The sequence below is a fragment of the Haliotis asinina genome, chromosome 13 (genome assembly GCF_037392515.1).
Source record: "Haliotis asinina isolate JCU_RB_2024 chromosome 13, JCU_Hal_asi_v2, whole genome shotgun sequence".
Taxonomy (NCBI): domain Eukaryota; kingdom Metazoa; phylum Mollusca; class Gastropoda; order Lepetellida; family Haliotidae; genus Haliotis; species Haliotis asinina.
The window spans coordinates 20,662,243-20,678,758 of NC_090292.1; the positions used below are offsets into that span (position 1 = coordinate 20,662,243).

Sequence of the window (16,516 nt, forward strand, 5' to 3'; positions counted from 1 at the left end):
CGATTTTTGTCTTCAATTGTTGAAAAAGTACTCCCAGTATATTTGCTTCCTTTGATTCAAATTACAATAAATTTGGAATTTATTTACATAATGTAGCAATAGAGACATTAAACCATTTAAATTCAACGAATTCTGCTATGAATATATATGACAAGCACAGTGCCCAGCCTCTCTAGTTGACCCATTCTGTCTTGAAATGCTACGATGTTGGTCTTCTTCGGTTGAAAAGTCACTGTCAGTGTATTTAATTCCTTTCACTCAAATTCCAATATTTCTATAATTTATTTGGATAGTGTAAGAATATAGACATTAACACATCTAATTTAAATCAAATCTGCTATGAATATCTATGAAAAGCTCAGTGTCCAGCCTCCCAAGTTGACCCATTCTGTCTTGAAATGCTACGATGTTGGTCTTCGCCAGTTGAAAAGACACTCTCAGTAGATTTGCTTCCTTTCACTCAAATTCCAATACTTTTATACTTTATTTGCATAGTGTAAGAATATAGACATTAACACATCTAATTTAAATCAAATCTGCTATGAATATCTATGACAAGCACAGTGCCCATCGTCTCAAGTTGACCCATTCCTGTTTAAAAATGCTACGATTTTGCTCTTCGACGGTTGAAAAGACACTCTCAGTATATTTGCTTCCTTTGATTCAAATTCCAATAAATTCATGATTTATTTGCATAGTGTAGCAATATAGACAGTAAACCATCTAAATTCAGTGGATTCTGCTATGAATATCTATGACAAGCAAAGTGCCCATCCTCGCAAGTTGACCTATTCTGTCTTGAAATGCTACGATTTTGGTCTTCGACTGTTGAAAAGTCACTCTCAGTATATTTCCTTCCTTTCATTTAAATTCTACTAAATTTATTATTTATTTGGATACTGTAGGAATATAGACAGTAATTCATCTAAATTTTGTGCGTTTAAGTATGAATATCTATGACAAGCACAGTGCCTATCCTCGCAAGTTGACCTATTCTGTCTTGAAAGGCTACGATTTTGGTCTTCGACGGTTGAAAAGTCACTCTCAGTATATTTCCTTCCTTTAATTCAAATTCCACTAAATTTATAATTTATTTGGATACTGTAGGAATATAGACAGTAATTCATCTAAATTTAGTGCGTTTCAGGATGAATATCTATGACAAGCACTGTGCCCGGCCTCGCAAGTTGACCCATTACTGTCTAAAAATGCTACGATTTTGGTCTTCGCCGGTTGAAAAGTCACTCTCAGTATATTTGCTTCCTTTCACTCAAATTCCACTAAATTTATAATTTATTTGGATAGTGTAGCAATATAGACAGGAAACCATCTAAATTCAGTGAATTCTGTTATTAATATCTATGACAAGCACAGTGCCCAGCCTCGTAAGTTGACCTGTTATGTCTTGAAATGCGACGATTTGGTCTTCGATGGCCAAAAGATCTCTGTTAGTTTATTTGCTTCCTTTTGTTCAAATTCCAATAAATTCATAATTTATTTGCATAGTGTAGCGACATAGACAGTAAACCATCTAAGTTCAACGAATTCTGTTATGAATATCTATGACAAGCACAGGTTCCCGACTTAATGTACTCTGTGACAACTTGCGACATGTAAAGACAAAATCCCGCAAACGCCTTGTCGTGTCGAAGAGTTAGTTAGAAACACATATATTACTTTTTGAGCAGCAGTTCCTCACTCATCTGAATCCATTTTGGTAGTTGAATTCTGACACTACTGTATATCTTGCATCAGAAACATCAGTCATCATAGCGTGAAATATAATGTCTCCCCTTGTAAAATGTGTTCATCAGTCAGTATTGTGAGTCATGTTATATATGTGAATATATTGATTCATTTCTTAACATAAATAGTCATCTACAGAGATTTCTCTCAACGAACAACATATAGTTCTGACCACCCAAGCGGATGTGTATTACAGAAATACAATTCATATCTTTCTTGTTTTAGTAACTTTAAGTTGTCAAAATATTTCCCATGGCAGACCATGTACTATCTAACTTTAACTATCTAACTTTCTGATTTTCATTCAACAGTTCTTAAAGAAAACTTTAGTTTATATCTGTTTGTTAGGGATTAACACAGAAAATGTGTTTGTTATCAGATATATGTTTTAGATTATATAAATTCGAATTTAACCCCACAATTGTTATGTGAAGATATGTTTATGCCTATATTTATTTTTTGTATTATTACAAAGTTAACAGTACATTGTACAATGACTGAATAATCTCATGCATGTGTACTTGACCATTGTTTCTCACTTTCCTCTGTACCTGCTAAATATCTGTGTTGTCCAAAATCTCAGTCCCGTCATGAACGACCAGATGAAATTACATAAAAAGACTTTCAGTGTTTCACATTTCGCGCACCGCGTCACCTCCCCGCCGTAGTGAATTCCTTGAATGCAGCCACATCGGTCGTAATACTAAAGCGATTTGAGTACATATACAGTTATAACACACTGCAGTGTTAAATGTGTGATACTGAGACATCTAGTGCCACACTTCAATAACCGATTGCAAAACGTCAACAAAACGACAAAACATGACCTGAAGACGATCAGCTGATTCCACCGCCTCGCTTCGAACGGCCATTCCGCGATTTATACTTGTAATGTAAGCAGTCATGCCTATCCCAGGTGTACCATAGAATCATGGAATAAATAACACTTGATATATCGACGTTAAAGGGAAAAGATATCTGTCCATACACCGGTGGGAACGTTACCGTGAGGACTATACTGGTTAACTGTCTCTAAGTGTAATAGTAACACTTATGGTTCACATCGCGCATGTCCGCATGGACCGTTCGGATCAGCGCACCTAACGGATTAGTGAAGGGAAGATAAATTCAAAAAGATCGCCCATTGCTATTGTATATTCTGAGGGAAGAGGCAGAAATGGGTTCTACTCAAGTATGCACTCTTCAAGGATAGAATAGAAAATCTGGATAAAAATGACTTTACATTTAAAAGAGTTTTTAGTGGATTGCATCTAGCGCTTGTACCAGAAGTCTACATTCTGGCGTTCTATGGTATTAGATTCTCATCTACATGGCATCGCTTAGAAATAAATCTAAGGCAAACCTTTAACCTTTAGTTAAAGAAACTATTCACCGTGTCACACTATCAACCACTGGTTTGATGTCAACTGCATATTTAATTGCCGATGTTAGTGCAGTTTGAGGGAGATACAAGGCCACATACTGCCAACAGGGTATCCAGGATAAAATATACACATTACTAAATATAGAACAAGTCACATACTAACTCACCATATCAGGAACTGGTTTGGCGAAACTAGACTGCATTACCTAAATTATTACACTTTGATAGAGGTACAAGTCCACTTACTCACACGGGGTATCATGAATGAACATCAGCCTTAATGAAGATAAAACCCTTAATAACTGACATCGCTTTCACACTGCCAACCACAGGTTTGTCAAAGCAAGGTTTATTTGAAGAAGAAGATGATATTGTTATTCCTTGATGTTGATATAAGGCCACTTACTGAATCTGATATTATTACTATTTTTGTATATACAAGGTCCAGACACTGGGGTGAGAGCCAGTGTATAGGCTGTTTACACATTTGTTCCAGTGGTTCAAACAGTGGTACAAAAAGTACTTGGTTATAATTACATCTATCATATAACTGCAACCTGGTTGGAGAAGTGCTTCTTGGAAATTTGGCACTTCAACAATCTTCGCCATACCGAGTTTCTGTCACTGCAGTGAAACTCGTTTATCCGTACTCTTCATCTGTGTCAATGAATATGTTATGGCTCCTTACATTGCAATGTGATTTCAGGTTTGTATAATGCAGTGCACAGAGTTTGACAACAAATGCTATGTTTATAGATGGTTATTTCTGAAGAAGCAACAGTAAAATCGAACGGACAGAGGACAGAAGAGACGGTCTTCTTGGGCGACGGCTTAAACCAATACCCGACACATTGCACTTACCGATGTTTAATGTATGATTCACAGACCAATGAAATGCTTTGCGCATATTTCTCTGAACAACCTGCTCATGCTGGTCAGACAGACTTTATGAATGGTTGTTCAGATCTATCTATCTATCTATCTATCTGTCTGTCTGTCTGTCTGTCTGTCTATCTACTGTCTGTCTGTCTGTGTGTCTATCTACCACGATTTGAGGACTACATTAGTAGAAAAACATGAGAAATGTTTAAGCATTTCATCAATTACATTTTACCTTTTAACAGCTTCAGCAGGGGCTTTTGTCATACAGTTATCATAAATGCATGTACTCCTCACTCACTCACTATACTAACTCAACCACTGGTTTTTTGAAGCCAGATTTAATTACCGATATTATTGTACTTTCCGGGAGGTAGAAGGCCAATTATTGAGAACAGGGTATCACAGATGACATATATACCTTACTAAGATCAACTTCTTAATAGGTGTATAACTCACTCGCTTACTCTATCAACCATTGGTTTGTCGAAGCCAAATCTAATGACGCATACAAGTGCAGTTTGGTGGAGATACGAGGTCACTTATAAACATCAGGCTATCATAGATAAAATATAAACCTTACCGAATATAAATGAGCATGTCAATAAGTGAACATGTCACTTACTCGCTTACATTATCAACCACTGCTTTGCCGAATTTAGATTCCATCACCTATATTATTACACTGTGATATAGGTTCTAGGTCACTAACTGACACAGGGTGCTATAGCGAAATACAAACCGTACAGAAGAAAGAGCCCTTAATCAGCGGACACTCATTAACCACTAGTTTCTCAAAAGCTAGATTTAATTGTAGGGGATCGTGAAATTGTTACTTCTTGGTGTAGATAAAAAGTTACTCACTGACCACATGGCATTGCATAAACTGGGGGAGTGAGGTAGCCTAGTGGTTAAAGCGTTCGCTCATGGCGCCCCAGACCTGGTCTCGATTCCTACATGGATACTGTGTCAAGTCCATCTCTGGTGTCCCCCGCCGTGATGTTGCTGGAATATTGATAAAAGGGCTGTAAAACCATATTCACACACCCGCATTGCATAAAAGACATAAATGATACTGAAGACAGACCCTTGTTAAACAAATAAACTCATCTCACTCACTCATTCACTCCCACTATCAACCACAAGTTTGGTATTCGAAATGATAAATATCTTGACTAGGTGGCAGAAAGTGACTTTTCACCAAGTTCTCCAAAGACGACAGAGAAGCACAAACAAAGGGGCGCAACTCTGCTCAGCTTAACACAGAGTCACTAGTGTTGAGTGGTGATGCGCTTTGTTATTAATTTTTCACAAATGAAAAAATCGGCAATACATAAATGACCCTGCCTGAGAATTTCATTCCGTAGGTGCATTTCACTGCATTTATTTGAATGTGTAATAGTGCTTTCATTGGGAAATGTAGAGTTCTTGTCTTATCCTCTCGTGCTAAGAATAAACAAATCGCCGATATTACGATTTTGAAACAAATCGAAATTCATTCATTCATTCATGGCTCGTTCAAAAAGTCCATCTAGTCATTTGGGGGGACTGAAGCACAAGAGATATATGGTCACAGCAGGAACGACGGGGATACATGAGTTCGATGAGTACTGAATTCTTTGAGGTTTCTGAAATGAATGTATGACATGTTGGCGTACAGTGAGTTGCAATAGTCAAGTCTTGAAGTTACTAGGCAGTGCATAAACGTTTTGCAGGTTTAAATGTCAAGATAGTTGCCTTCTCTGCTGATGCTGAAAATGCTGTAGTAGCAAGCTTTGCTGAGAGAAACAATATGGGTGTCCATTTCGCTCACTTTGAGAGGGCAACACCTCGACATCACCAGTATGAAGACACATGGAGTTTGAATCCAGCTTTGTGAAGTGAAGACTGAAGGGGTTAGTGTTTGCTGTAACGCTCTAACCGCTACACCTCGGAGGCTGTTTACACGAGAGAAGAAAGATAGCGACTGATAACTGGTTTGATCCATGAACTCTCACAGTACATACAATCTTAGTGTTTAGGTGAAAAACACTCACTCATTATATCAACCCCTGGATTGTTTGAACAAGGTTCTGTTGCAGAGCATCGCCTATATTATTGCAGACTCTGGCAGATACACTCACTCACACACTCGACCACTGGATTGGTCGTATAAGGTATAAGGAGGGCAAACTCTCACTCTCTCGATTGAAGACTGGACTGAAGCTTCAGTTACGGAGCATTACAAATAATATGAAAGGCCAGGTTGACAAGAACACTAACTCCTTCGGCCTTGGATTTTTGTACACTCACTCACTCACTCACTCACTCACTCACTCACTGGCAGCATAGCTAGCTGTTTAAACAGTAAGCAGTCCTTACTCTGGCCGTGGGATCCTGTGGAAGAATGAAAACACGCGGGCTTTTGTTTCTAACAGCATGTGAACAGCGTTGCTTTAAGGAAGTATGTTTAGTAAGAACCCCGATAATACAGAATCATGCAATGAATTTCAACCATACTGATAATCAGATGTCCTGATTAACGATCTTTGTCATGAGGGGCGGTAGTGGTAGTCTGGTGGTTAAAGCGTTCGCTCGTCAAGTCGACGACCCGGGTTCGATTCCCCACATAGGTACAATGTGTCACTCACTCACTCACTCATTCACTTCTGCTTGGTCAATCATTTGATTGGTAAATTTGTTTCTGGGATGCCTAGTTTGAGGTGCGGCATTATGAAATGAACACGTACACAATGAACAGCGGGCGTTGAGTCTCAGGCAAGACATGCTTTCCCCTTTAAAAACAGCCATCGGAAAGTATCAGGGTTTGACCTGATCTTTGTAACCTAAAAGATGACTAATTGCTTGTCGTAAAATACGACTAACGGGATCTGAGGGTCAGGTTCATTGACTCGGTTGAATCATAGAAACTAATATTGATTTAGATAGTTTTGTTGATAAATGGGAAAAATGCCCCGTCACACTGCTCCTCATTAATACAGAGACAAAATAAATTGACACGTGAATAAGTACGTGAACCAGCCCCTGCTGGTATAAGGAAATAGCGCTTACAGCCGTTCTGTGTTTTAGATGGGTATTTGACGCTGCACACTCATAAACATTCCATTTAAATGGCACCAGTCAATGCAACTGGGGTAAGATAGCATTTGCTTTTGGAATGAAAATGGCAATTATTATCATACTTCTAACTGTTCAGAGACACTCTGTAAAGTTAGAGGTGTTTTGTTATCCCTACTATATACTTTAAATTTGATCAACTTATATGATATAAACAGCCCCGTGGCATTTTTTCCTAGAGTATGCTATGTGAGGACAAAAGGCATGATAATGATGGAAAATACTACCCTTGAATTTGGCTTCCTTTACAATTTTAACAGCAGTACTGTCCAACATGAATGACGGAAAATATACTTATGAGTGACTATTCTCTCAAACTGCTTGATTATATTTAATTAAACTTACACCATCAGTTAGGATATGAGATGGTATACGTTTATGTGTAATTTCAAGGACGTAGGTAAATCCAGGGCCGCCGGGGTTCATATCTCGCACAACGATGGATTTTCAGAGGGTTCAGATATTACGATACTAAAGGAAATAAAAGCAAAGCATCCCATCGATTCCCTGACCAAAATATATACAATGAGCTCATACTCGAAACTGTTTAACTGTATTTAAACTGAAAACAACAAATCAACTCTGTTATGTTTGACGTTATGAAAAATTGAAATTGTATGCGATCCCTTATTTTATTCTCTCAGTATATGTGTGGCAGATACGCTGAGGCGAGGAGGCGGGCGGGCAGCACTGCCAGTGGCAGCGTGTTGCTGCACCAGTTTACGGAAAGGGGCGATCGATTCAGAATGCAAAAGCGATATAAACAGTGCTATCATATCAAGAGATATCTTTGGTCACTTTCAAACGTTCCGATTGCTTTCTTGAAATTTGTGAGTGAACGTGATCACGTGACTGCCTTTACTAGGACAGCTGTAGGTGTGCGATGTGTTACGAAAGCTGGTTGAGAACAGAAAAGCAAATATATAATAAATCTAGGGGCATGAAGTATGTAGTTTGTCCGATATTTATAAGCAATACTGTAGAGGATAATATGCCGCTACGAATTAATCCTCAATTATCTTTGATTAGATAAGTATTTTCGGATGTAGATGGCGTTGGTTCATGACAATTACAAAAGTATTTGTGCAAACACAACCAGACTCTCGCTCAAGGAAGTGAATTCGAAGTGGCGTGTTTAGCAAAGCTGTTGTCCTTGAGTTCTGGCGAAGGAGTGACGACCCGGTAAACTTAAAATCACACAAACAGACCGGCTGCAACTGTAAATACTCCCGTCAGTGGGGAGAATGACAGCAGATCAGGTAGGTACTGAAACTGATAGGATCCAACATCTAATTCTGCTGGCATGTTACCTGTTCTGTTTAGCATTCATGGTGGAACGATAGGCGACGATGTGAAAGACATCAGCCAGTATCCCACATAAATTTCATTCTGGTAAAATCATAGTGTACAAAGTGATAAGATGACACCATATACTCTTCAAAAACATGGTGTTTTGCAGTTTACAGAGTGCATATATTTGACTCAAACATAACATTATTGCTCCATTATAGTCAAATCATCACTTTACACATTTCCAAAACAAGAAAGGTTCCAGTGACCACATGAACGTCGAATAGACGTCTATATGACATCTACACAAGGCACTGAAGATTGGTCTAAATATTGTCTAAAATGAACATCTAGAAGACGCTGAAGCTTAGATGTTTAAACGACAAAAGGTAGATCTCATCTGAACGTTTAACGGAGGGTTACAAGGGTTTAAGATATTTATGAGGGTATGGTGATGTTGTGTGCCCCTTATTTGCATAATATGTCGCAATCTTGCTTCATCCTCACTCCATCTGTATTCTCCGTTAACACAATTAAAATAGATACAGTGGTATGTTAAAGGCCTGAGTGCAGTTTTTGAGATAAAATTTGATATATAGGGACATAAATACCTACTTTAGATTCCCACTGATGCAATAATATTGTTGGTCATAATGTATCAAAGAATTGCAGTTATTTGCAGGGATGTGCAATTATGCCTTTAAAAATAGGTAGCTAGTGACAACAAAACGTTTTTCTGTAAATGAATATAAATAAACCCAAACATTTATTCAGTGTACAAATCGATGACATCATAATTTGCACCAGTTCTACAAAATAGCAGAAAGATAGAAGGATAGTGTGAATGACAAACAGCATTTGAACATTTACTTCTCAATATACATTATTCAAACATAATTCAAAATTTTAAGACCATAAATAGTGAGTTTAATTTTACTCCACAGTCAGAAATATTCCAGCCATGTAAACTGGTCTGTGGTCTGTAAACTAAGTCAGTGAGCCTGACCACCTGATCCCATTAGTCACCTCAACAAGTGGGGGTTACTAAACATCAATTTACACCTGTATCTTCATGAGGCGATGCCATATATAAGGAGACATTGGTATCTTGTGCTGTAGTTCACTCAAAGCCATTTAGAGAGTGGCCAAGTGTATTTGGGATTACACATTCTCCATTCAATACAGATTCTACTTGTGTTTTGGGCTGAAGTCCCATCAGGGATTCAAACCCAAACCCTCAAGAGTCAGGAATCTAATTGCCAGCACACAAACTTAGCTGCCAAAGCTCAGCTAGTGGAAGCAATCTGACTGTATGTAATGTGTTCTGCCACCACCACCACACCTCCCAGGAGCATTTGGCGGAAACTTGGCCATCTCCTATATACAATGTGCAGGGTCACCCTGTAGGACTGTGTGATTGTATCTGAAAAATATTATTCCCTTATTAAATATGAATGTCAGTAAGTCATATGAGATATTAAAGAGTAAGGTAAGAGCTTTAGAATAATTGTAAGACAAGAAATGAGCACAGTTTTGAGACCTTGTCCCCATGGCCGTCCATGTTCATTTTAGCCATAAGTCCATTTGTTGTACCTTTAATGAATGCCCCCAAAAAATAAAAAATGCAAAATAAGAAAATAAAATGACTACAACTACACCTGAAAGATCATACAGCTGCAGGTATCAGAAATGCAAAATTAGTCAATTATTTTACCATGTTTGCTTCTCTGAGTAAACTATGGTTTTTCATTTTTTCTTTACTTTGGGTTTAATAATTCATTTTTCTGTATTCCAGAATTAATGCATCCAGATAGTAAGCTTACTTAAGTTTTGGATGAATTAATTTATTATGGTTAATGGTAACATTGATACCTAGTTGTGTTTTGGGCTAGTGCATCAGAGTCATCTAAGTATGTTGTATCAAACATGCACTGCAGCCTGGTCTGTTTCAGCAGATGGATTTACTCCAGTAATGCAATAAGGTGGTGCTGTCATATCTCAGGATTACTGCTCACTGACAGACAGACAGACAGATGGCTCAAAGGTTCATTCTTTCCTTAAAATGGCCTATGTTGCTGCCTGTTGTGTCTCGTTGATAGACAAAGGGCAGATAAACGTTAGGTTGAAGAGTTTGCTGTCTTGATGAGCTATCAGTGTGCAATTCTCAACGTGCTACTCTAAACTATTACTGGACCAGCTCCCTGTTCTATCAAGGAGACATGATCATTGTTGATAGGCATATTAGTATTGACAATTAATGGGATATTAGAAATAGAGGGCCCTTTTTCATGTATAATGTTTTTAACAACTTCTGTTGGATGTGTCTGGGTTAGTCATAAAAATGTAATAGATTTTGCTTCTTTTATCACAAGAAACAGTTGTTTGTTTCATACTGTTTCTGTTTAATTTCAGGACAGAACCTTGAAGAGGGGCTGAATAGAAGACATGGGATGCTCATGCTGCAATGTGTCATATATATATGACTAACATATGTAAACACCTCGAGTTTTAATGGTCATATAATCTCTCAGTGTGGCCCCATAAGTTTATAACATGAGCCTTGCATTTTCACGGAAGGATTTTTTCCCACACTTGTCACTTTTCTTGGTCGAACACAGTAAAGATAGAGTTAGATCATAAGGTGCACTCTTTCATATCAAACACTGGTCTGGTCCACACCTGATTATGTAAGTTCTAAAGTAGAATATACCAGAGGTAGAGTTAGGGGGTTTGAGTTAGGGTTAGGTACAGTGTCGGTACATCACAGCAAGGGTAGAGTTAGATCACAAGTTGCAGTTCTTTACTCACCATATCTATTGCTTGATTGTTTAGTCCAGACCTGATTATGTAAGTTCTAAACTAGAATATACCAGGGTTAGAGTTGAGGTTTGTGTTGGGGTTAGGTATAGTGTCGGTACATCACAGCAAGGGTAAAGTTAGATCACAGGGTGCAGTCTTGCACTCTCCATATCAATCACTTTATTGTCTAGTGCCCACCTGAATATGTAATTTCTAATGGAATATATGTACAGGAATAGATTTGGGGTTTGTGTTAGGTTTGGGGACACAGTCATGTAGATCACAGCAAGGTTTGAATTAGATCACAGGAAGAAGTCTTTCACTCACCATATCTATCACTTGATTGATTAGTCCACACCATACTGTTTGGTGGATGGTCTACATGAGGTGGATTGTATCTGTAGGGTAAATGGGATATAGTCACAACAGGGAGCATGGTTACAGAAGGAGGGATGGTCTACATAGGGTATATGGTGACAACAGTGTGAATGGTCTACATGGGGTGGATGGTCTACATAAGGCACCCCTTCAGTATGTTTGAGTTCAGTAACCAGGGTGAGTGGGTGGCACCGGTATAGAATCTAAGAGTTGATGATATAAGGTGAGGGTGTTACACTTGGATACTATCTGTGGGTTAAGGCACAAAGGTTAGGCAAGCAGGGTATGTGGGTACCCCTTTAGTAGCGAAGGTTCATAGAACCTGAGTAAATGTGTTGCAACCTTTTTCATAGTGCAGATAAACTGAATATAATGAAAATTACTGTTTACTAAACTTGATATTTTTATGGGTTCAGATATGTCTGGGTGATTACCTTGAGTGTTGGTGTCGTCCATGTTAGTTAAAGGTATGAGCAACCCAGGTGTGTCTCCATCAAATTTACACTGTCAGACGACATATACTATCTTCATTATTCCAATCTTTACTGTACACACTGTCATTACAGACAGGGACACACCAGCCAGACTGACATGGTATGTTTGACATTCGTATATTGTCTTGCAATGGAAATATATGTAAACTGTGGTAAAGGAAAAGAGTTCTCAACAAAGGAAATGATGTTTGTATGTAGATATTGGTGAACTGTAGTTCAGAAATAAAAGCTTCAAAATATTTGTGTGCTAGCGTTTATTGGCCGTTCAAGTTAATGTCTAGAGTTGGGACAATAAGGTAGCACACTTACTGCCATGACTTTGTGACAGGTGCCAAACTTTAGACTTGAAATACTCTACTGACACAGAGTACCCCGAACTTACTAATATGGTTAGGACACGTATTCCCCTTGTGTATTCACCTCTTAACTCGCTCGCTTGGCTCAGGAAGTTACAGGGATTTGTTTCACTTACTAGCACTCACAGGCTATATTGATTTATTTGTAAACAATGATCGATTCGGGGGAAAAATATGGCATCACTGAAATTACCGTGAAACAATAGTTTGTGTCATAAGTTCTTGTTTAAACATTGCTTACTGCAACAAACAAACTAATGTTATGTATTGTACCAATGTTCGAAATGTGAAATGAGGTGCCAAACATGTTATGTCAGTGTGGCCCCCTTGCTGGTTCTCAAGTATGGCGCAGATCACGTGACTTGGTATAGCAAACGTTGTACGCAATGTAACACTTGCAGTATCTAGCTCCTTTCAAAAATCACCCCGTGTCTGCAGTAGTGTGTGAAAATTAGAAGAAAATTTATGGCAGTTTTTCAAATCCAAATGTGATAACATACACCGACACACTGGCCCGAAAACGTCACCTAAAATTTACAATTTTTCTGGCAGACGTCGTCTGAAATTCGGTCACACTAAGTGACGCTCTTACCGGTCACCGGACAAGGTTCAAGTACATAGGTCGTGACGTCATCATCGCCTGTTCTGACGTCACGGGGTTCCAGTCGGCCGAGGGCTTGTTTTTGATTATTCTGGCGCAGTGATGGGACTGTGTCCAACTCAAAATGGCAAGCTTGGTTTCAGAACGTCCAACATATCGCTATTTGTTATCAACCGAACACATTTATTTACATCGTTATACAATTAGTAATTGCATTGTAAATGAATCACCAGGTTTGTTTTTGTTTTTTTAATGCTGTTGAAATGTTATGAAGGCATAATTATATTTGTCATGTTTAACAAAACAGTTTGGACACGTACCAAACCATACAAATAAGGTGTGAATATCTAACAACTGCTGAAATATTTGAAATCCTGCATATTCTCCTATATTTTGTGTTTTAAATTTTCGGAATTTTACTCTCACTCTTGCATCAGTTATTTCATGAAGGAAATCCTTCCGTGAAAGACAAAGCGAGCTATTTGGTCATCCAGAAAACAGGTTTTCATTGTTGCTAGAGGTATTTGAAACAAGGTCTTCGGCATGACAAGCTGGGGGTTAACAATCAGGCTACTCCATGGTGCACCCCACAAGAGTTTATGCGCAATAGGACTAGCTGTGAATGCCGCCCGTCTCGGTATTCCTCATTCACTCCCCAACCCTCAGACCCCATACACAACCCTCAGTTTATGAAAAGACACTATACTATAATAATAATTATAATACAATTGGAACCTGCGTGTTTTTAGATGCAAGTGTATATGTTTGATCATTTGTTTCTTTAGTAATGTCTGCACTGACGGATAATTAAAAGAATACATAACGTAGTCACAAGATCACCACAAACACCTAGAAGGGTTTTTTAACAATAATATTCGACTGCTCCTTGTATAATGAACACACTACGAAATAACAGCATCTTTGCATGAGTTACCACGTACCTGCGCATACTCCATCAGTAATAACGCTACTCTGTACTGGTCGTAACTTAATCTACTAGTTGTATGTAGCATATTGAGATATGTAAAACAGTAAGGACAGTACAGGTGACCCGAACAGAGTTTTGATAATAAAATACAACTTCTTGCTTCTGCAGATAATTTATTCCACAATCGTATCATTATGCCCAGATATCTTCCATTTGTCCTGGTATGTAATTGAAAAAAGCTCGTGTAAATGACACTGGCTCGTCAAATAAAATTCGGATTCATAAATCTAAATATGTTTTTAGTAATTTGTCATTTCTTGCAAGAAAAACACACCAACATAGAAATATTGTTATTAACATAAAAGATCATATGAATGAGGCAGTTTATAAATACATACACATCCAACATGATGCACATTATTACCCTGAATAACCTAAATTCTCTCAAGCCACTGAAGGTCAATAGTCATATGCCTTATCCCACCGGGAACCCATATACTGCCAGCATTCAGACAGGGGTATCACAACCAGATCGCAATCTGATTACTTGGCCCGTACACCTGACTTTTCGGCCATCACAATACCACCGACATATCGTGTTATTCCCGACGCCACTTCACATTTCAGAGTGTACATACTGTAAAGTACACAAGAATAAAGTTTAAATATATGTCTCCAAGATAATGCATTCACCCCAAATAGAGCCCCAGCCAATCTAGACGTGCCAAGTTACTGCAGACTAGGGGTGGATGCCATCGTCTGATATATGTGGAGCACACACCGCGGCGAATGACGCTAGCGAAGCTGATATGTTTTCTCAACATCAGTATTTAAAAGAACACGAACATACAGCTACTTGGTCATTTGTTCGTGCTCACAGTATTAAACGTAACTAAAGTGGCAATTCCCCCGCACTCCTCCAGATGATTTTAACTAAAAATGAGAACGAATGAGTTTAGTTTAACTCCACTCTCGACAATATTCCACCTATATGGCGGCAGTAAGTATTCAAGTCTGGACCAGACAGTAGAGTAATCTTTATAAACAAGAGGATCACCACAGCTGACAGGCGCAATGGGTAGCGAGCCCGTCTCCTCAGAGCGTGGCTTTGAGTTCTGGTCCATTTACCTGAAACCAAACGTGTTTTTCACTCATATAGGTATGTTTGTGTGGCGTTTCGGTCAGTTTGAACTGTCCAAGTAAACCTAGCCAACAGGTTTTACTGCACAAACTGAAGGTAATGTGAAACATGATCCAGCAGACTCCAGTCTGTCCAGTATCTTCATGTCCAAGCTTGTACTGGTGGGGACAGATTTCCCCCATTCCCAACCCAAACACTCCATCCTCCCAAGTTATTTGTTTCTGGTATACAGCTGATTTGTCAGACATGTCTGCCGTCGCTGTCTATCTGTCCGTGAATGAACCCAGGTATGTAATACAGTTGATAATGTCCACCAGAACTGTTGTCATGTTTATGGCAGTTTCACACCTTCGAATCTAACATGCTTTTTATTCATGGTCCAAACTGTCACCTGGTGCCTTTCATTACTTACGCATAAAACAAATATTAAGCGCGGCATCCTATCGTGAATATATCGGCAGTTACCCGTGCTTCAGGGGTACCAGGCAGTAAGACTGCAGCAAACATCACCACCCCACGCTTGTACACGCCGCTCATGGCGTATATTACACCTAACCTTTCTACACCCACATCCACCAACAATACCTTATTGAAACTGATTGGTCCAGATAAACCAGTGATTGATAGTATGACGATCTTTCCCCGACGCTCAGTGGCGACCCTCCTGCAAGCAGCAACAACGGCCATTCAAAGCACTCGCCAAACCATCTGTAAAGATACATTTTCGGTCTTTTTGTCCATATATCGCCCATTCTTCACGTGAACGCCTAACACGAACCTTTTCTGAGTGTCTACAGGTTAAAGTGTAGCCTAAATATGACATATGTTGCAATATTATTGTACTTTACTGGAGGTAGAAGGCCTGTTATTGAGAAAAGGGTATCACAGATAACATGTAAACCTGACTAAAGTCAAATTCGAAACAAGTGTATAACTCACTCGCTTACTCTATCAGCCATTGGTTTGTCGAAGCTAAATTCAATGACCACTACACGTGCAGTTTAGGGGAGATACGAGGCCACTTATTAACATCGGGGTATCATAGATAAAATGTAAACCTGACCAAATATAGATGAACATGTCAGTATGTGATCAAGTTACTTCACTTACTCGGTTACACTATCAACCACTGGTTTGTCGAAGCACAGGCAAACTGTAGCGCAAGTGGGGTTACGCAGCGTAGAGAATATGACCAGTATTCATACACGCGAGCGAAGCGAGCAAAGGTTGGCAGCGCACTTCTCTCGCTTCGGTTCCAAAAATATTTTTCACGTCCAAATAAAATATTGCCACCATCAAAGGTACACTCCAATTTCCTCACTAGGTTGTGCTCTCAGATTTCCATCGCCATATGTAATAATTACTCGCGTGAAATATGTTTTATTCAGCATTTAAGCGCAACT

At 38.9% G+C, this 16,516-nt stretch overlaps 1 long non-coding RNA gene across 1 annotated transcript; it reads left to right on the forward strand.

Moving 5' to 3' along the window:
* Positions 1-8,219: 8,219 nt before the first annotated feature.
* LOC137260078 (uncharacterized) lies at positions 8,220-12,326 on the forward strand. The gene is made up of 2 exons (XR_010954728.1): positions 8,220-8,385; positions 10,829-12,326. It is a non-coding gene; the product is annotated as an uncharacterized lncRNA (long non-coding RNA).
* Positions 12,327-16,516: the final 4,190 nt, after the last annotated feature.